The sequence below is a fragment of the Tripterygium wilfordii genome, chromosome 16 (assembly GCF_013401445.1).
Source record: "Tripterygium wilfordii isolate XIE 37 chromosome 16, ASM1340144v1, whole genome shotgun sequence".
NCBI classification, from domain to species: domain Eukaryota; kingdom Viridiplantae; phylum Streptophyta; class Magnoliopsida; order Celastrales; family Celastraceae; genus Tripterygium; species Tripterygium wilfordii.
This window is the reverse complement of record NC_052247.1, coordinates 5,982,554-6,004,801: the sequence shown is the minus strand read 5'-3', so window position 1 is coordinate 6,004,801 and position 22,248 is coordinate 5,982,554. Positions and strand designations below refer to the sequence as shown.

At 38.2% G+C, this 22,248-nt stretch overlaps 2 long non-coding RNA genes across 3 annotated transcripts; one reads left to right on the top strand and one right to left on the bottom strand.

Moving 5' to 3' along the window:
• Positions 1–11,213: 11,213 nt before the first annotated feature.
• LOC119981223 lies at positions 11,214–14,701 on the bottom strand. 2 transcript variants are annotated; one of them, XR_005464082.1, is made up of 4 exons: positions 14,410–14,701; positions 14,179–14,310; positions 14,022–14,074; positions 11,214–11,725 (listed from the first exon to the last, which is right to left on the bottom strand). It is a non-coding gene; the product is annotated as an uncharacterized LOC119981223 (long non-coding RNA). The 2 variants fall into 2 exon arrangements; XR_005464081.1 differs by lacking the exon at positions 11,214–11,725 and having other exon boundaries at positions 13,057–14,074; positions 14,410–14,695.
• A 3,180-nt stretch (positions 14,702–17,881) lies between these two features.
• LOC119980248 lies at positions 17,882–19,406 on the top strand. The gene is made up of 3 exons (XR_005463830.1): positions 17,882–18,045; positions 18,436–18,505; positions 19,223–19,406. It is a non-coding gene; the product is annotated as an uncharacterized LOC119980248 (long non-coding RNA).
• Positions 19,407–22,248: the final 2,842 nt, after the last annotated feature.

Here is a 22,248-nt window from a genome sequence, read left to right as displayed (position 1 = left end):
CAAGGAGAGACTTACTACAGCACCTATCATCACTTCTCCGGATTGGGACATTCCATTTGAGCTCATGTGTGATGCTAGTGATTATGCTATGGGAGTGGTTCTTGGCCAAAGGAAGAATAAAATTCTGCATGTAATCTACTATGCTAGCCGCACTCTCAATGATGCTCAACTTAACTACACAACAACAGAGAAAGAACTCTTGGCGGTTGTCTTTGCCCTTGACAAGTTTCGATCATACTTGATCGGTTCCAAAGTCATTATTTATACCGATCATGTAGCCTTGCGTTATTTATTGACGAAAAAGGAAGCCAAGCCAAGGTTGATTCGATGGATTCTTCTTTTATAAGAATTTGACTTGGAAATTCAGGACAAAAAGGGATCCGAGAATGTGGTGGCGGACCACTTATCTAGATTATTGGAAGGCCGGGAAGAAGCCAATATTCCTATCAAAGAAACATTCCCGGATGAACAATTGTTTGCTATTCATTCCTCTACAATTCCTTGGTATGCTGATTTTGTGAACTATTTGGCCAAGGAGATTCTTCCTCCGGATTTATCTCACCCTCAAAGAAAGAGATTCCTTCATATGGTTCGTTTCTATTATTGGGAAAAGCCTTTCTTGTGGAAGCAATGTGTGGACCAAGTTATTCGTAGGTGTGTCCCGGAGGAAGAGATGGTTAGTATCTTAAGACATTGTCACTCATTTCCATGTAGTGGTCATTTTGGAGGTAACAAGACCGCCGCCAAAGTCTTACAATCCGGGTTCTATTGGCCTACTTTGTTTAAGGATGCCCATTCATTCGTTCTAGCATGTGATGAATGTCAATGCACGGGGAACATTTCAAATAGAAATCAAATGCCCTCAACCAATATCCTTGAGGTGGAGCTTTTTCATGTGTGGGGTATAGATTTTATGGGGCCATTCCCTAACTCTTTGGGAAATTACTACATCCTTGTGGCGGTTGACTATGTTTCCAAATGGGTGGAAGCCATGGCGTCACCCACCAATGATTCAAAAGGGGTTTTGAAGTTCTTTAAGAAGAATATTTTTACAAGATTTGGTACCCCGAGGGCGATTATTAGTGATGGGGGTACCCATTTTTGCAACCGGCAATTCAATTCCTTTCTTGCCAAATATGGAATTACTCACAAGGTGGCAACTCCTTACCATCCTTAAACAAGTGGCCAAGTGGAGATTTCTAATACAGAGTTGAAGAAAATTCTTGAAAAAACGGTGAATGCGTCAAGGAAGGATTGGTCTTTGAAGCTAGATGATGCCTTGTGGGCTTACTGTATAGCTTTTAAAACTCCTATTGGCATGTCTCCTTTCCGCTTAGTATTTGGGAAAGCCTGTCATCTCCCGGTTGAGTTGGAGCACAAAGCCTTTTGGGCTATTAAATTTCTGAATTTTGACATGGCTAGTGCAGGAGAGCAACGTGTTTTGCAATTGAATGAGCTACATGAAATCCGCCTCGATGCTTATGAGAATGCAAAAATTTATAAGGTGTGGACCAAGAAATGGCATGATAGTCATATTGTTCGGAAGGAGTTTAAGGTGGGGCAACAAGTGTCGTTATTCAATTCAAGACTTCGTCTATTTTCGGGCAAGCTCAAATCAAGATGGTCGGGTAATTTTCTAGTTACCGCGGTGTTTCCTCACGGAGCCGTTGAGATTAAGCATGGAACAACGGGGACTTCATTCAAGGTGAACGGGCAGAGATTAAAGCCCTACTATGAAGTTGAATTTTCTGAAAGGAAGGTCACTCTTCCTCTCCAAGATCCACAACAATGAGCAAGCAAGAGTAGGGCCATTGACAATAAACTAGGCGCTTGTTGGGAGGCAACCCAACCGGGGTAACTTCGTTCCCTACTTTTTTTTTTAAATAAAATTGCTTTATTTTTATGTTTATATATGTTTTGCTTGTTTTGAAAACTGCCTGGGTTGGTCATGAAGTGTTTTGGTGCAGGATATGCAGCTGTGAGAAAATGAGACAGAGGCCAAGTCCGATCAATCGGACTAGGTGAGTTGAAAATGAGACCGAGGTGAAGACCGATCGATCGGATTTAATACCGATCGATTGTTCGGGCAAGCTCAAATCAAGATGGTCGGGTAATTTTCTAGTTACCGCGGTGTTTCCTCACGGAGCCGTTGAGATTAAGCATGGAACAACGGGGACTTCATTCAAGGTGAACGGGCAGAGATTAAAGCCCTACTATGAAGCTGAATTTTCTGGAAGGAAGGTCACTCTTCCTCTCCAAGATCCACAACAATGAGCAAGCAAGAGTAGGGCCATTGACTATAAACTAGGCTCTTGTTGGGAGGCAACCCAACCGGGGTAACTTCGTTCCCTACTTTTTTTTAAAATAAAATTGCTTTATTTTTATGTTTATATATGTTTTGCTTGTTTTGAAAACTGCCTGGGTTAGTCATGAAGTGTTTTGGTGCAGGATATGCAGCTGTGAGAAAATGACACAGAGGCCAAGTTCGATCGATCGGACCAGGTAAGTTGAAAACGAGACCGAGGCGAAGACCGATCGATCGGATTTAATATCGATCGATTGGACTCGTGGGCCAGGGTTTTAAAAGAACCCCAGCCTGCGCAACGCCCCACCCCCTTCTTTGTTCTTTCTCTCTTCTCTTCTCTCACGGCACCCAGTTCTCCCTCACCCATTTTCTACACTTTTCTTTCAATTCTCCCTACGCTCCTCACTCTCCTCACTTTGGCTAGCATACATATCAGGTAAATGGCTTTTACTCCTCTTGGGCTTTCAATTCGCGACTGTTTGCTACCTTGGATGCTTTATATGGAATTGGAAGGTGTGGGTTGGTATAATATTGTATAGAAGTGTGTGAATTTCTCTGTATGGTTTCTGGCATTTATTCTCTCTACAGTAAGTGAGCTACCATGGAAATTGTGTATTTAATTTCTTGAGTTGGGTTAAGTGTGCTCACCAAGTGTTCGATGAAATGTCACCCTCAAGCTTGAGTGCTTTGAACCATCACGTTATCTTTCTATTGTGCTCTGTTTACTTGTGTGATTGTTTTGTCATTTACTTGAGTTGTTATCTCATTGTCTTATATGCGAAGTATCCAATTCATCAAGTATGCGCCCAACATGTTTGATAAAATGCCTCACCCACTGTTGTTGGTTCGAAATTGCAATTCATGCACCTTTCTTTGTATGATCACCTCCATATTTCCATTCTATATATATCTTATTGGGTTGTGCATTGCGTGAATTTGGTGCTAATTTGCCACTTTTTGATTTTTTGCTCAAAATGCTATGGCGTGAGGCATAGGGCTGGGTTATGTGCTGAATACCTAGGTGATTTGGGTGCTTGTGGGGTCTTGCTTTTCAAGTGTTGATGGATGATGTTCCAATGCTAAATGTGTCGAAACTTGCTGTATTTGCTTTCTCTATATTTTTTAGTTATGCTCTCATTTGTCTTCGTCTTTGCAGCATGGGACTACTCCACCACCTTCACCCAAGCGAGCGCATGGCGCTAAAAAGAAAACTATGGCTCCTCCGTGATCACGGCCTTCTGAGGATAACTTTACTTCTACCCGCATCGAGAGTGATTGGAGGATACACCGTGACATAATGAACCAGCCGTTGAATGCTTAGGCTAAGGACTATTTACGTCGTGCCCGGTTAAATTTTCTGTGGAATTATCAATATTTCATGCTTGATGTGTATTCAGTCTTAATCCGCGCTTTCTACCGTACTTTGCATGAGATTGATCCAGTTACATGCGAGGACGGTCCTGTCGCTATAGTGTGAGGGTGCCAAAGGTCGATCGGGGAGCAGTCTCCTATACTTTCACCACTGTAGATATCTATGCTGCTTTTGACTATCCAGTTGCTTACTCTGAGGATCTTCTCTTAAGCCCTCCAGTAGAGGTGGACCACACTATCATGTTCCACACCTTGGACCCAGATCCGGCGGTCCTTCAGAAGAACAGGTATGCTGCTACACGCGGCTCTATTCCATCGCGCCTCTGGGTTATTGACAGCATGGTGAAGAAGAATTTATGGCCACATGGCCATAAATCTAAGCGACGGGGCCCAGCTTTGGAGTTGCTTTACAACTTCCACCAGGAGTGTTGGTTTGATGTGAGAGCCTACTTTGTCCAAGTCATGCTACAGTGCGCGACCGAGGTGCGTGAGGGGAAGAAGATGCGGTTATTCTTTCCCCGGTTGATCACTCGTTTACTCCGCTATTTGGGCCACCAGCTACCAGAGACCGGTGATGTTGATACTCTTGTTTCTGATCTTTCCCGAGCTGACTGGAATCTAAGAACTGGTCATCTTCCTCCAGTTAATGATACTGATGTTGAGCCGGTGGATCCCAGTGCCCCGTCTAGTTCTACTGATCCCCCTCCTACTCGTCCTATTGAGGAGCTGTTGGATGCTATTGAGTTGTGTCAGATATAGACCCATGACCAGCTGACTGCTATTCTTGCTCAGCAGTCTGAGATGATAGATCTTTTACGCCAATTGTCTATGCAGTCTACATCAGCACCAGCTGCTCCTGCTCCTGCACCTGCACCTGCTACTTTTGAGCCTACCATTGCTCCTCTTCCATCTAGACGGTGTTCTATTTGAGATCACCCAGGTTGTTTTGTTCCTCTCTTCCCTACTTTGTATTTACAGTTTGAAACACTGAGGATAGTGTTCACATCTAGTGTGGGGTTGGGAAGGAAACTTTTCCTTTTATTGTGTTTTCCTTTGGAACTCTTGAATTCTATCGTAGTGTAATTTTACTTTTAAAATTTTAGTGTTGCTTTCCGCTTCTATGATGCTTACTATTTATGTGTTCATTGCATTGGAGATGAATTGATGAATTGTGGCTTAGAAATTGATGTTGTTGCTTTTCAAAAACTTGTGGCCAAAGGATCAAATTGAAAACTTTTCAGTAGTTGCTCATCCATTACTTAGCAAATTGTGGAGACTTGAACCAATGTGCGTTTTTGAGCCATTCGTTTCTCAATGAGTAATGAAAATCAACTCTATTGTTTTTGTTCGGCTCACTATAATATTTGTTTGATCTCATTATCCTTCATTTTGGTTGCTTGCTAAGTACTCATTACATGACATTAGATCCTAATCACTTTCTTATGAGAAATTCAATAGTGTTCTTGAAAGATGAGAGTAAGGCCATTTTTGGATCGATAAATACATTTCTCACCCTATCTTATATATGTTATCCATTGCACCCTCATTTGAAGCCAAACACTAGCCTTTTGTTCATAACCATTTTCCTTCTTATTATGATTGTGGAAAAAGAGTTGTTTATCTTACATGAGAAGTTGGAATGGTATATGCTGAATTTATTGGACATTGAGGAAGTGTGGATGCATGTTGTGGTTCTCTTTTGGAAGGAATGTGGGATGTTGATTGGGGGGAAATTGAAAATATTGTAAGGAGTATGCAATTGTTCTTGAAAAAAAAAAGAAAAAAAAATATTCTGATGAGAATGGAATTAAAATGCATGTGCATTTGGTCTTACATTGTATATTTGATTGTGAACAAAAGGGAATGATGGAGGAATGAAAAGATAGTGAAGTAGTGGAAAAGCTTGAATGATATTTCTAAATTTAATGTTTCTCCACTTATTCAAAATTTTGTACCCTTTGCCCTTCTCATCTAACCTTCACCCTACATTACAAGCTTAAAAAACCCCACATGATTTTGAGAATACCTTGGATTTGAACACAAGTTTGTGAATAAGGATATAGGTCAATTGCTTGGTTAAATGACATCCATTCATGAGATCATTTAATTTGTTCCTTAAGTTTCCATTGAATTATTGCATGTGGGAATTCTGATTTCTTGTTTACATTATTCAGCCCACATGCACTTGAGAGAAACACTTAGCCACTTCAGTGTATTTTGCTTGTGAGTGAATATCTGTGAGGCTTGAAGTTGAAGCTAAGAGCTTTGTAATGTGCTATGTTTTCTGTTTGAGATTGGTATATGATCCTAAGGCTACTTGGCATTTGAGTAAAAATTACTAAGCTACAGTTTTGTTGACGATTCTCTTTTGTCTTTGAACTACTTTCAGTCCTGAGATTGTGGGAAAGTTGTAAAATTCCTTTTCTTTTTGATTCTAGAGTTACTCGAGGACGAGCAAAGATTAAGTGTGGGGGTTTTTGATGTGCCAATTATATGCATTTAATTGTACATCCTTTTACATGTAATCTTGCTTTGTTTAGAGTAGTTTTGGAATTAATTCTGCCTAAAGAGTGTTATTTGCTTATTTCAGGTGTAGGGGCATAAATGGATAGAAAAGAGCTAATTCTGGAGTTAGAGAAGAAATCCGATCGATCGGCCCATAGACCGATCGATCGGACTGCTTTGAAGTTGGAAATGACCCGAGAGAAATTCCGATCGATCGGGCTTGGTGTCCGATCGATCGGCCAGTCCCAGTTCGCGATATTGAAGATGTTTAAATGCGAAATTACCCTAAAATCAAGGGGGTCCATCTCAAAACGACACAGACTTGTTAGAAAAAAGACTTTAGGGTTTTTGGGAGTATAAAAGCATAGATTTTTAGGGTTTCAAGAACTTTTGGACTTTGGAAGCAAAATCAAGGGTTTTGGAGACTTGTCTACAACAGCCATTGAAGCTTGAGCAAGGGGATTCAAGGGTTTATCTTTATTTCTTCCTTGTTCTTGTATTTAATGACTGCTATTTTGGATTTTGATTTGTATTCCTTGGTTATGAGGAACTAATCCTCTAACTAGGGTTCCTAATGGAACCCCTCTTTGAAGATTGAATGGAATTGATTTATTGTTCTTAAATCTCTCTTGTATTGTTGATTCTCTGTGGATGTGAGTATTGCTTTCAAATGCTTGATCACCATTTGAATGATTTAGAGCCTAGGTTGAGACCAGAAGGATATGCCTAGGGTTGCAAGAATCCATAAAGAACATAGGTTGCATGAACCATAAGAATATAGGTTTATGACTTATGCAATTGTTAAATGATTTCCATTGTTCTTAATGGGTTTTCAATATATTAATCCAAGTGTTAGGAATAACAGGGATTTATAGTGAAAACATTTTCGATGTATCTAGGAATAGAACATTGAATAGGTTGGAAAATCGATGGGCAACAATTAAATTGGGAATTGGGAATTAATGAATAAATGAAGTTCAATTGGATAAGAGGTGGTGATATTAGGAACCCTTGTGTTTATTTCTCTTGAGAACTCAATTTCTTGTTTGTTGTTTGGTTACTTACTCAAATTGTCATTTTCTTAGTGATCTCTTATTTACTTGTTTAGCATTAGATAAATTACAACCAACAATTCGCATTGCCATCTTAGTGTGATAATTACTTGGATTGACATTGAATTGAAATTGTCAATATATCTTCGTGGGAACGATACTCTATTCACTCTTTATTACTTGTGCGACTTGTCCGCTTGCGAAGAATTCATATCACCTATCAACCCCTACCCCTATATAAAGGAAGTTGAGGTTGAGTCACGATACGCTACACACATCCTCTGATTCATGCAATACAATTTGCAATCACTTAAATTATTAGAACTCCTTGAGTTTGACACTGACTTGAGCATCAGAGTGTCCCCGGGCCATGAAGTGTCGCCTTCTCTCTTATTCTTGCAGAATTTCTAAGAGGCTTGCCGCTGTGTCAGCCGTGTCAATAGCTAACATGTGGATCTTATAGAAAATTACATCCATAATTGGAATCATCTGTAGGAATGAGTTTATTGGTGAGTCTCAGATATCATTCCAAGAACACGAGAGAGAGGCAGAAAAATACGCTAGAGTAAAAACAGGACATTCCCCAAGAGCCTAACCCCAAGAAGGAGGGCCCCACCCCAAGAAAGAGGCGAGGACGAGTCTCACCCCTAGAAGAAGGCGAGGACAAGCCTCACCCTAAGAAGAAGGTGAGGATGAGCCTCACCCCCAGAAGAAGGCAACGACATTCACCCAGGAGCCTCACCCCAAAAAGGAGGTGAGGATGAGCCTTACCCCAAGAAGGAGGCGAGGACGAGCCTCACCTTAAGAGGGAGGCGAGAAGGAACCTCACTCTAGTAAGAAGGCGAGGACATTCCCCCAGAAACCTCACCCCAAGATAGAGGCAAGGACATTCACCCATAAGCCTCACCCCAAGAAGGAGGTGAGGAAGAGCCTTACCCCAAGAAGGATGCGAGGAGGAGCCTCAAGCCAAGAAGGAGGCGAGGACATTCCCCATGAGTCTAACACCCAGGATGAGGCAAGGACATTCCCCAGGGCTAGGAGGGAGCGACTTTGCTTCACATCCTCGAGGAGGCGATAAGGAAGGTCACCGAACATAGGCCTTTCAACGCACCGGTCTAGGTCTCAAAGCTTGGAGAAGTCTCGGAACCGATGAAAAGTTAGGGAGATAAGCTAGGGGCAAGCTCTCTCCATGCATCTGACCAAGCCTGCTCTATGCGGCAGACCATGCCCGCTTCATGCGAAAGGCTTACCATGACTTGAGAAAGCTGGAATCTAGACTCAACCCAAGGAGGGAAGACTTCACTCAGAAAGTTCCTAAACATCAAATCTAGGGAGCATTCAAATTCAAACCAAGTAAGATAAGAGAAACCACTACAATTCAAATTTCAAATTTCAAACAATGCTATAAAAAGAGGAATCTGGGATAAGAAAATTTCAAATGATATACTCAGCACCACTATAAAAAGAGGCATAAACATGAACCAAAGATAAAATCTTACCTCGCATTAGGGGTGTACATTGGGTTGGTCCCGGATTATCGGACCGGGTTTGACTCGACCCTATAATTTTGTAGAGATGAAGACCCAGTCTAATAACCCTGTTAAAAACATCTATGTTATTGGGTTTCGGGTCACCGGTACTAGTTTTGGACACGGTAGCACCTGATAGCCTGGTTGATCTTTCTTGTTAAAATAAAAGTTGGTGATTGTTGTGGGTTTGTTTGTCTTTTAAAAGCAATTTTCTGTACTTCTCTTTAGGTCTTACAATGTGGGAGACCTAAATACTATCTGCTTTTCATTTGTGGTCTCAAGTGATCTGTTGCATACATTCACTAATGTTTTTCTTCTTGGTTGATGACATCATAGTAATATTCATTTTGTCTACTTCTTTATTTTTTATTTTATTTTGATGTGAAACATGACATGGAGAGGAGAGAGGATAGACATACCGTCTAAATCTGATGTAGAAAGGAGAAGACAGAGTAAAGGCAACACAACCTACTCAAGACATGGGAAGAACCCCAGGTAGCAACAAACTCAACATTCATCTCTCCTTTTCTAGGAAATCAAAAGATAGTAAAGGTTAGGGGCATTTGTTGATGAGAAAAATAAGCAATGCCTAGTCAACATGCCATATGTCACAGGAACAAAGTCTACGTACTGCAACAACTTCCTAAAAATCGTGCAAAGAATAAAAGCTGGGAGAGGATAGCTCTCAACTCCCACGAAATATCTCAACCTAACATCTAGAGATGTCAGGAGATCAAGATAATGATATTTGATCCTAGCATGACACTCCAGAGACGATAATATCAACATCAACAGTAAGGAAAAGCTCTATCTCATCACCTATCAATCCCTAACCTTATATAGAAGAGGCTGAGGTTGAGCCAATGTACGCTACACACATTCTCTAATTCACGCATTATAATTTTCAACTACTAAGATTACTAGAACTCCCTGAGTTCGACACCGACTTGAGCATCGGAGGGTTCTAGTGCAATGAAGGCTTATTGCTTTGTCTGCTGTCTCAGTGCTTGATGTATGGATCGTCCAAAAAATTACATCCACAATAACTATACGTTATAATACAAGAACTATAATCAAGTAAGTACTGTTTGTAGAGTCCAAATACAATTGTCGTACAAAATAGATACATTTTATTGTCTAATAAAAATATTTTCTTATTAGCTACCATCTAGCACGACATATAAGCTCTAAATGTTTCAATGTTTAGGTATTATATATAGATTCTCAAACTCGAAAATGCTGAGGAACTCTTACACATGTTCTTAAATAAAATTATTTGTGAGTCAAGTTACCAAATTTAGGTATCAATTTTCATGATGGGAATGAGAATGGGAACAGAATGAAAATAGTACTACAAATACTAAAATATTCTCCATCAGATTATATCCAATGGTTCATATTAATTATCATAGGTGTTTTATTCATTGGCTAAAGTTGACCATTTCGACCGGATTGGTATCGTATTCCCTTGCTCAATTGCTACTGGCTAAACCCATCAATTTCAAATCCCCTATAATGCTTAACGAAAATAACAGTAGCCCATCAGTTTGGTAAGCTCATGGGAGCCTAACAAGTTTATTTCATTGATTAAATCAATGAAATAATTTTATTTCACTTTTTTATCCCAGAATTCATTGTCTATAACTTATTATTTTAATATAGATTTCATTGTTTTTTAAAGTACAGTCTAGAATTCATTATTTTAGTTTTGAATTCATTATTTTTGAAATTCCATTGAAAAAAACAATGGAATTAAAATCCACCCGATAAACTTCATCGACAATGGATCTTGTTAGAAAGAACTTTATGATATGATTCCGAATATGTAATTTTTTTTAAAAAAAATGTAGCATGTATTTTGATAGTTAAAATGTTTCAAAATTTCTTTTAAGATACTTGAGCTCCCATGGGCTACCTAGCACTACTGATTTATTAATATTTGAATGAATTCTTCCCCTCCATTGTTCAAAATTCAAAATTGCGTGATGTTTAGGTTTAGTCAAAAATCCACACTTCGTACATGCCAACTATATTATTTGCTTTAGCTTTACTGGTCTCTGTGAATATGTCGGGCAGGCACAACTTTGTTTCTCCTTGGACCGTTTCACTTAATGATACTTGAACCCAAGGTAAAAGGCCTAATTGACATGTAAGGAGTGGAATTTGCCCATTTAAACCATTTGGTTGGGACTTACTCAACCGATGTTGTATATATTTGTTCTTAACGCAGATTTTAATATTGGAACGAACTAGAAATAATATGAATTGGATGGATGCTAATCCAACACCATCACTTCCAACATCATCATGTAAATGCAACTTTAACAACCTGGGCCTCTCACCAGTCCAATTATAGCCTAAAAGGATTGCTGGTCCAAACCCAAATTCGGGCTAAAGTGGGCATTTCATAAAGTACAAATGTTAATGCTCTCCAGTCGAGACATTCAATGGCAGATGTTTAAGTGAAAGAATAAATTACACTATAATTTTTGTCTCGCTTGAAATATATATCTCCTTTTCCAAGAAAGAAAAAGAAAAATGTATCTCCAACCAACTTATCAACTCAAGACACTTATTATGAGTCGCCCATGCCAAGTTCGCAAAACATGGAATCATGAATTTGAATTTTTATTCAAAACCTTAAGCTAAATTTAGAAGAAGAGTTCATGGTAATTAGAGGGCACTAACAATTTTCCTTCAAATAGGGAAGCCATGTCACCAAAACACATGATTATTAGAGGGCACTAATACTTCATGGGAGAAGTTAGGAATATCAACAACACGGGGACCTCTTTGCCTATCCCCGTACCCGCTAGATAAACCCTTACGGCCTTACCCATCCCTACTAGAATATCCGTTGGTATTTGAATCTTCACCCCATCCCCATATCCGTCAGTGTAGAGAATACCCGTCTCCATCAACTGTAATCTTGAGAAGTCCATTAATTGTAAAAACATCGCCAACTGTAATTGTAGAAACTCCAGTAATTATGAAAATGAATAAACGAAAAGCAAAACATGAATATATGAGTGATACTAATATCTATTTATATAAAAGTAATATATCAAAGTCAAACTAATAAGTAGACTATGAGTAGTATAAATAATAACATATACGGGTACGGGGCGGGTTGGATTTCAACAAACTCATCCTCTTACCCATTATTTTACCCATAAAAATTCTCATACCCATTCTTGCGGTTACCCATCGAGGATGTATATTTTTGACATCCCTAGGAGAAGTTTTGAAATGACCCCTTAACTTTAGTGAATGGATCAATTTACACTCTGAACTTCATTTTGGATCAATTTTGCTCGTCAACTTCTAAGACTGTAGTCCGTTAGCCCATTCATCAAATTTCCCTCTATTTTTAGCTGATGTGGCATGTTTTTCCGTTAGTTAGATGACATGTAATAAATTTTGGTTTTTTTTGGTGACAATTTACCCCCTGTAGTTATTAAACTCATTAATTCAAACCCCTATAAATTGTTATAATATATCAAATTACCCCTTATATTATTTTATGTCATTTGCACAAGGGCTAATGAACTACAATCTTGAAAGTTGAGGGGCTAAAAGATCCTAAATGAACTTCAGGGGGTAAATTGATCCATTCACTAAAGTTCAAGGGTCATTTCAAAACTTGTCCCAATAATTCATATTATCTCTAGTTCCTTCCAATATTCTGGTAGGTTGCCATGATGAATGACCATTACAACACTATTTATAATGACTATTACGATTACAATGACCAATTTTATTGCTAAACATTTGCATTGTGATAAATCATTGTAATACATTCCCATTCCTTCTTCAAATGGCATATATGTTGGACCAAAAGTTCTACATTTTAATTTTGATGATCTAATATCATTGTGCTATTTGATTAAATGTTTGACTGATAAATTTATATACAACATCATAAAATAAATGATAAATCTAAATCGTCATGCATTTAAAAAAAATTATTGCATTTATGTTGACTAACATGCTTCAAAGCATGATGCTCCTTTGATCTTACAAGTATAATGTGGTGTAGTACACCATTTACATTTTTCTAGTTAAGTCAAAAGACTGTCAAAATTGCCCAAAATATATGGTAGCTGAAGAATGACCTAAGAAAGGTCTAGGACTAGCCAAAATCCCGGTAGCACCTACATGAATCTACTAAGAGCAAACTGAGTTGAAATCGACAATTGCTTACATGGGAAGTGACATGGCAAGGCCTCATCTCCTTTCTAAGTTGTGCGCTTGTTATCAACATATATCGATAATTTCAGTTGTTAACCATAAACAATGTGTTTACTTGGAGGAAAATATTCCGTAGTAACTCCGTAGTTAAGCGTGCTTTTGTGAAACACTATTTGGATGTGTGACTTCTTGAAAAGGTAAAGCAGTGCGGGTGCAATGCATCCATGGGAACCAGACAACCCAAAGTGGATAATATTATTGATTTGTGTTGGACTGAAAATTCTAATAACATGGAGCCAAATTATGGGATTTGACAAAGGAGATTTTGAAATTGATCAAATCTTAAGGAAGTCAAATTTGCAACATTAATGAAGAGATCATAGTCACTTGATTACCATATTCAACCTCTTGAGGATCCCACCAAAATGAATTTTGACACTTAACACAAGGACATAGTATATTTCCATTACTATCACTACCATTCATTGAAGCAAATTCAAGAAAAAATTTTATCCCTTGCAACTATTCAGGACTCGCCCTATTCTTTGTAATCCAACTCTTATCCATATTAAATAGCTGCTGATTAAACAAAACAAAAAAAAACATCTGCTAATCTTCATTATCAACTACAACAAAACGCACAAAAAATAAACTAAGCACCTCAAACATAGGAAAACTACAAAAAAAAATCAGCTACAAAACTAGATATCCTAGCAGACATATTAACAAGGCAGAAACAACAAAACGCACCCACAAGACAACATAGCATTAACAATTGATGCAAGCAGCACAATGAACAAATTGACAACACCAGCCATGCCAACCAACCAAACCAGTCCAGTAGAGAAGAAAATCACATGAAACATCACTAAATAAACCTAATAACCAGGTCATTACACAGTAGCTCAAGTTTGACTTTGAATGGTTCATGCACTTTAAATAATACAATAAAGATGAATCTTTCACATTTTCTAAACATCAAATTTTCCTAGCAAACATATTAACAAGGCAGAACTAATATATGCAGTCATCACCAAGAAATGAACCTAAAAATTAAGATTAACATACCTGGATAGAAGAAGCCAAAATGCACAAAGAGAAACACAGATTGAAGTCAAAATCTGGATAAGTAAAATAAGCCCAGTTTATGCACCATTCTCATGAATCCCGAACACTAACAAACATTTTTCTAAAAATTCATTTTCAATTTAATAAGAATACTTACATAGCAGTATTCCCCTGAATCCCCAAGCTCAAATAACTTCCGTGAAAGCACTGTGGATCACTCACCGAGCTACAACATTCCTTCGTTGTCGTGTTTGATTTCCCCGTCGCAAAGTTTGAGACAAGCGTGTTTCTAAAAACAAAAACCTAAATATTGTTACCAAAACTAGAGATTGTTACCAAAAACCAAAATATTGTTAACAAAACCCTAAATATTGTTACAAAAACCTACACGAAAACTAGAGATTGACACGAACCTGTATCGTGGGAGCCGTTGTTGATAGGCACTCAAAGATTGTTCAAGTCTCGTCCATCGTTTAGCCGTCGTCGCGGAGCAGGGCCTTGCGGGATTTAAGAAGAGAAAGGCGACAGCTTGTCTTTGTGTGGATTTGGAGATGAGTGACGATTTGTCTATGTGCGGGATACGGAGAGGAGCGATTGCAGCCTAGAGTCTATGCGAGATTTGGAGAGGAACGATGGTGCCTTGAGTTTGTGCGGAATTTGGTTTCTAAGTTAGTCAAACGATATCGTTTAGTTTATATGTATTTCTGCGGTCAATGTAAGCGTAGCAAAAAAAATTCTATAGCTGCCGTCACCATAAACCGCAGCTATAGGTGTGAAAATTAGCTGCGGTTTATAAAAACCGCGGGTGACGATAATTTTTATCTGCTGTTTTTACAGACCGCAACTATAATTTCGCGGCTATAGGCACATTTTCTTGTAGTGAAAGTCAAATTTGATAATTATATTTCCGACTACATGAAGACAAATAAGGAGCTTATTATGTGGAGGTACATCAAGACATTATGTCACATATCAGAGCTGATTTCTATGATCCAAAAGACAAGAAATGTTAGCTGGTTGTTGAAACAAAATGGAAGATTTTTATTGCCTGTTTAGAAGAGATTTTCATATGACGTTATTGAGCTTCATTACATCAAGAAAATTTCCAAAGTTTAAAGCTGAATTATAGGACTTCATTGTCAAAATTGCATGAGGTGATCAAAGCATTAAAGGGGCATTTGGTTGCTAATCCAATGAGTGTGAGTATGAGGCGAGTGTGAAGTAAGAATGAGATGAGTGTGAGATGAACATTACCATGTTTGGTATCAAATGAAGAGTGAGCATGAGTGTTCGAATTTTAATTGTACAATTTTCATACTACCCATTTTTTTGTACATAAAAATTAAAATAAGAATTGATTAATTTAATGGTTATGATTACTTCTTAATAAGGGCATAATAGTCTTTTGAGTATCAAACTCATTCTCCCTTGTGGAGATTAGCCAATCTTATCATTTTAGTGAGCTTGGATAATCTCCATAAGGAGGGAATGAGGGTGGGAAGAGTTTGAAATTCCACCCTCCCAAACTCAATCAAACGAGGGAATGAGTGATTTTCACTCTCGACTCGTCTCATTTCCCCCTCAAAATATTAACCAAATGCCCCGTAAAAGCTGTTTTCATGAAAGCAAAGCCTTATTCCCTCTCTTTCCATGAGCATTGATAATCTTTCTTGTTGTTTCTTATTTTCTCTAAAACCTCATACACTTCATAATACCTATCCTACCTGTGAGTTACAAAGAAAAAAATTGAGAGTTTCATTACACTATCTTGTAGCTATATACTTGAACAGAACCTTTGAGCCTAAAATTGTAACCCTATTCGCGTAACATCCTTTGTGCACAAGTTCGTGGTGAGCTTGGAAAGTCATGTGATATAGTGGATTTGAAAACCTATACAGGTGTTGTTCAGATAGTGGATGTAGAACTTGGAGAAGTCTTTGAATCACTCTAAATTGTTTGCATCTCTCTTTCCTTCACCCTTTTATAGCTTTACATATTTGTTTTGATTTTCTTATTGTTTGGTTGAATCTGTCCATGTATACGTATATTTATTGATTGCATCACATCTGATTCATTGTGTTCAAAATTGATCTAATTGTGAAATTCGTCTAACAGTTTGATTCATTGACTTATATGTTATTGTGTACATTGTCTATTTAAGAAAATTGTCTTAAAAAGTATACGGGTTCTATTTGGTTGCTACATAACAATCTGTCCAGTTTGCTTGATTCAATTTTTGTCAACAATTGTGAATTTTTTTTATACATTGCATTCCTAGTGTTCGTGTGTATACATTTTATAAGTCTAATTGTCTCTTGTTTAAATAAGAGACCACACCATAACTGAATTTGTTAGGGCAACTAAATTAGTAAGATCTAATTTGAGTAATTTGTGTTTGATTGTGATAAGGGGATTTCTATTTGAAATTTAGGGACACAAATCAACCGTCTTGTGTAGCCTTGGTCTATCAATACATACGAAACATACTATGAGGGTTTAGAAAATATCAATACAAATATAGTGTTCCACCAAGGTTGGAATGCGTGCTACTACTTGTTAGTTTTTTAATGGGTTAGTTACTTATATCAAACTTCAAACAATCACATACATGATCGGTTTGTACCACGTATTGAGCAATTACCAATACCAAAGGTCCTGGTGGTGATTCTAGAAAAATTAAGGCTAAATTTGAGACGAGTTGGCAGTATTTGGTGCCAATATGATAAAGATTACAATGATAATTATCCCAAAATTATTCCAGCATTTCATTCATTGGGTGTAATTTTCAATGGGTTCATTTTCATGATGTCACCACATCCAATAAATAGTGACACACATTGTTGGGATATTTTTGGGATGGTTATCACTTGAATCCCTAACATTGTTATATTTGATGAGGGCATGTTTAACGAGAATTTGCATAAAAAAAGGTTAATTCATATTGAAACTCTTGAGAATTCTCCCATTTTTGACTACCATAAATTCTTTTTCTAAACTTAGCTTAAGTTTTGATAAAAATTCAAATTCATGATTTTAGGTTATGCAAAAACTTGTCATGGGCGACTAAGAAGTGTCTTTAGTTAACCAATTGGTTGGCAAGTTGGGGGCTACAATTATCGTAGCAACAATTTATCTCAAAATCATCTCCAAATGACGGTATTTTTGTTAAATAGTATTTTATTGATCATAATATTAAAATATAATTGATTTTGAAAAAAATGATAATAAATCTTAAATCTCAAACACTAAATCATAAATTCTAAATTCTAAAAATACTTTTATATCTTAAACATTAAATTCGAACTCTTAAATCGTAATATGCCATTTTTCGGAAGAAAAATCATGATTTGGGGATGATTTTGGAAGGAATTGTAGTTAATTGTAGAAGAGAGAAAAATTATAGTTTAATTTATTTTTCACTTAAATTGAATGTTTTGAATGGAGAGCATTACATTTCTACATTATGAAATGCCCACTTCAGCCCCTCCCCAAATTCTAAGTTCTCTGAAGGGTTTGAAGTTTGCAAAATTTCAACATTAATAGTATCCCACCAAGTTTGGAATTTGTGCTACCCCTTGTCTAGCATTTTTTAATGGGTTCATTCAAACGAGGTGGGAGTGGCACCAATTTTGACTACAATTGTAATAACCTGAGTAAAATAAAATAAAATAAAAATAAAAATAATACTTGAATTGACATGTTTATTGGGTCATGGTGTACTGGAACTTACCGCCAAGTAAGTAGAATGTAGCTTATGGGAATTTGAGGACAAAGTGGTCTTTTAACAAATGATACACTTAAAATGAAATAAAATTAGAACCATAAAATTATTAAGTTAGAAGTGGCTTTCGGTGGAAGCCACAAATCACATCTAAGGAAGAATCTATGGAGAGTGAGTGCAAACGTGAGAACAGAGAGAGGAAAGAAAAAGTCTTGAGGTAGTCCGATGAGAAGCCTCCTTAGATAGCAAGATCAAACACTTATGGTGTCAAATTGGAGCTTTTCTACGCTCGGATTCATCTAGGTATGTTATGACTTGTGTTGGTTATTGTTGAATTTGACTAGGTGGGGTCTAGCTGAAAATTGATCTTAAATTTTGACTTTGGGGGAAAGATTGAAACTGATTTGGGAACTTGCATGCCACCTTGTACAAATTGGTGAAATGTTTGTGAATTAATGATATATAGTCACTATATTTGTAGGATCATGTGGTTATACGGTTTCATGAGTTAACACGAGGTTTGATTGGCATGGTGTTGGTACAAGTAAATATAAGCGGAAAGTGACAAGTAGGAATGGTAATTTGACTATCAAATGTAGCTAATGGTAATACACGGCTTAGAACAGAATTGGGGGTTTTGATCGGAGTTGATCAGACTTTATAGTTGATGTTGAATTCTGGAATATGTTTTAGGTGATTAAGCATTCGGTGGGTTACGACACTCGAGGGCGAGAGCGTAAGTTTTGTTTTAGCAACGAATCAGGTGAGTGGATAATGCCTTCAATAATACATTGTTTGACTCGATAAATGTTTTGGCAGTAAATTTCCTATATCTTGTGAAATTCAATATCCTTGTTAACATCAGTTTTGAAACCCCATGTTATGATAGTAATTTTGTTCAGGCGTCTGCTTCCGTTATTCTTAAGTCAAGTCAGATATTTGGGACAAGCATCTGAATTGTATCTTGATTCCTGCGGTTGGTTTGTACACTATTCTGTAATTGAGATATTGTCAGTATTCATGGTTTTATGAACCTTTTCTTCATGTTCAAGTTTGTCAATTGTTGCGGCACTTGTGTGCTGAGGTTTGAGGCGACACTTGTGTGCTGAGGTTTGATTTACGGCACTTGATGTGCTGAGGATTGATACGACACTTGATGTGTTGAGGTTTGCTTTTGCTTAAGAGTCCTCTCCTCAGTTTTGATTTCCAGGTTATCCATGTTATTTTGGTATGCCATGTTTAAGTCTAATCTAAGGTTTTCAGGTTGTGTTTTTTTTGGAAAATGTATGGTATGATTCATACAGGGCATACGTGTTGACAGATGTTCGACCATGGTTTTGATCATCAGACCTTATTTAGTTTTGTTGTTACTCTGTTGTTGGACCTTTTCAGTTTGGCTTGTCCTCTTCGAATTATTTGAGTCATTATTCATTCACTGAGTCTTGTGACTCACGCTTCTTCGTTGACATTTTTATTTTAGATAGAGTAGATTCGGCAGATCGAGGACCATCTTCAACTTCTTAGAGTTCTGTCCGATTCTGGTGAGCCCGACACTTGCTGTCTGGGTAGATTCTCTAACATTTTGTATCCTGCTATTCTGTATAAATTTATGATCTTAGAAGCTCCGTTGACTACAGATAGGATATTTTGATATGTATGGTCGATAGGCCCTAACGTTATGTTGGATTTATCGATATTATGTAAATTATGATTTCCTGTTTGATTTGAATGGTCTGCTCTCTACTTTGAGGCTTGCTTGGCCTCATTGGGGTCATGCGCCGGTCACATGCCCTATTTTTGGGTCGTGACAACAATTCCCTCTAAAAAATCATGTTAAATCATGAATTTTCTTTTGAAAATGCAATATTAGAGTTTAGGAATTAGAAATTAGTGTTTAGAGTTTAGGGTTTAAGATTTAGGTGCGAATTCTCATTTGGTGACTTTTTTTTCTCTCTCTAGCAAAGAGCATCTCACTCTAAAACCTTGTTTGATGAAGCTCACGCCGATGCGTGGGAGCACCTAACTGGTCATCAGTGCAGCATGAGCTACGATCATCACTTACTTCCTCCACTGTTTATTCGTAAAACCTAGCTATTTTCTCGGTTCTTCGTAAAGGTACTTCAAGCATGAACATCTTTACCTTGAGTCATACAAATGGCTGTAATACCCTCCTCTGAGGATGTGCTGGATGTGTGCAATAGATTGACATTGGGCCCTACGAAGCTTTGGAGATACTTAAGGCCTCTAAGAGGGCAGAATCAGCTCAGAATCAACGGGAGCTTACTGGAAGGGGGTTCTAGTGCCCAAAGAGGCAGAGCCAGTGATTGTGGTTGGCCAAAAGGTGGCCGATGGTTAGGGTAGTAGCAACTCATTGGCTGAAAAGAAATGGAAGATGAAAGGAAAACATAAAATGGATGCCGCTGCGATGGAGGGAAACCAACCTAGATTTATTCTATCGGTGCCTAGATCTAGTACCTCACATGGGGTAGAGGCTAAAAGTGCTCCAGGTGATTCCGTTGCTTAGGGTATTGTGGATAGATCTAAGAGTACTACAAGCCCTAGGAGTTGTGCTAAAGCTTTGGATTATGGATTTTCTACCTGGGCTAGCCTTTTTGGCTGTCGTGGTGAAACTGAATCTTTGAAGTTGCACTACATTCCACCCTCCTTTAAGAATGGAGTTTTCCATGTTCAACCAACTCGTGAGATGGTTGCTGATGGCTTAGAGAAAAGGGAGAGGTATCTTGTTGGCTACTTTGTTGGCTCATATATGCCTTTCAAAATAGTAGCTGAACACTCCTGGCAACATTTGGGATTGGAAGATGTGATGTTCATGGATGGATTTTACTTCTTCAGATGTGATAGTGTTGGTAAGGTCCAGGGCATATTGGAGAAGGGGACATGGCTACTCAGGGGAAAGCCAGTAGTGTTTCAGAAATGGAGGCCAGATCAGGTATTTGAAAAGAATAAAATTACCAAAGTCCCCGTTTGGGTTCGTCACCATCGTCTCCTGTTGCATCTGTGGAACGCTCAAGGGCTTAGTGTCGTTGCTTGTGCTGTTGGAAGACCTATTACTTGCGATAAGATCACAATGCAAGGTACTAGGACATCATATGCTCGGATTTGTGTCATGTTGAAGGCTAAGGTTGAACCCCCAAGCTCCTGAATGCTGGAAAGTATATATAAGGGGGAGAATCCCATTGAAATTCATGTTGAATACGAGTGGAAGCCAAAATGTTATAATAAGTGTTGTTTCTTTGGGCACCATTGTCAGCCCTCTGCTGCTAGAAAGCAAGATGTCAAAAGGGCTGATACTTAAAAATAGCGTTCGGTGAAGAAGGATTCTCATAAGGAGATGGATTGTGATCCTGGAGAAGCTTTGGGTAAACCTAGACCAGGTACTCCTACAGAAAGCCCTAATATGATAGAGCAATGTACTCTCGGCCCCTATCCAAAGGCTATCATCATTTATTACGATAAACCTTATTTGCACCATAGCTTTTGCTAAGTACACCTCAAAAAACATAAAAAAAAAACCCTGATCTATACACATTCCCTCCTGACCCTACCATTTTCTTCCTCATTCTATCATTCTCCTTTTCCACCATCATCTCCTTCCCAACCCTTCTCCCCCATTCCTTCTCCTCCACCATCATATCCTTCTCCCTCCATCATCATGCCTATCATGTCTCCTCATCCTCCAACTAACAACATTGAAGCCAAAACCACCAACTCTCCATCCACGCCAAAACCATCTCAAGCACAAACCACCAACATTGAAGCTCACAGTCCACGCCAACTCTCCGTCGACTACTACACAAAGTCATGCCCTCAAGTTGAGCAACTCATTGGTTCAGCCACCTCCCAATAATCCAAAGAAGCACCTATGTCTGTGCCAGAGATTTTGTCCATTTGGTTAGTCTCATTCTTCGCCTTCTATAAGTTGTTGCCCTGCTTAGCTAATAAAACGAAATTAAGCGACTGTCCAGTTGAGCAACTTATCGATTCAGTGATGTTTATATATTTGGAGGAGGGCTTCAGTGATGTTCAAAACCCTCCATTTCTCTCTAGGGTTTGATGAAGAAGATGAAGATAATTTTTTTTTATTTTTTAATTTTCTTTAATCTCAATCGTTGGTGAGATCTTTATAATTCCTTGCAATTCAATTACCCATAGGTGGATGAGCCCTGCAGTTCAATTACTCCTTCCAGATCAACCACTAACAATCACCTTGTGTCATGTTGCAGGCTGAGGTTGAACCCCCAAGCTGCTCAATGTTGGAAAGTAAATATAAGGGGGAGAATCCCATTGAAATCCATGTTGAATACGAGTGGAAGCCAAAATGTTAAGATATGTGTTGTTTCTTTGGGCACTGTTGTCAACCGTCTACTGCAAGAAAGCAAGATATCAAAAGGGCTGATACTTAAGAATGGCATTCGGTGAAGAAGGATTCTCATAAGGAGATGGATTGTCATCCTGGAGAAGCTTTGGGTAAACCTAGACCAGGTA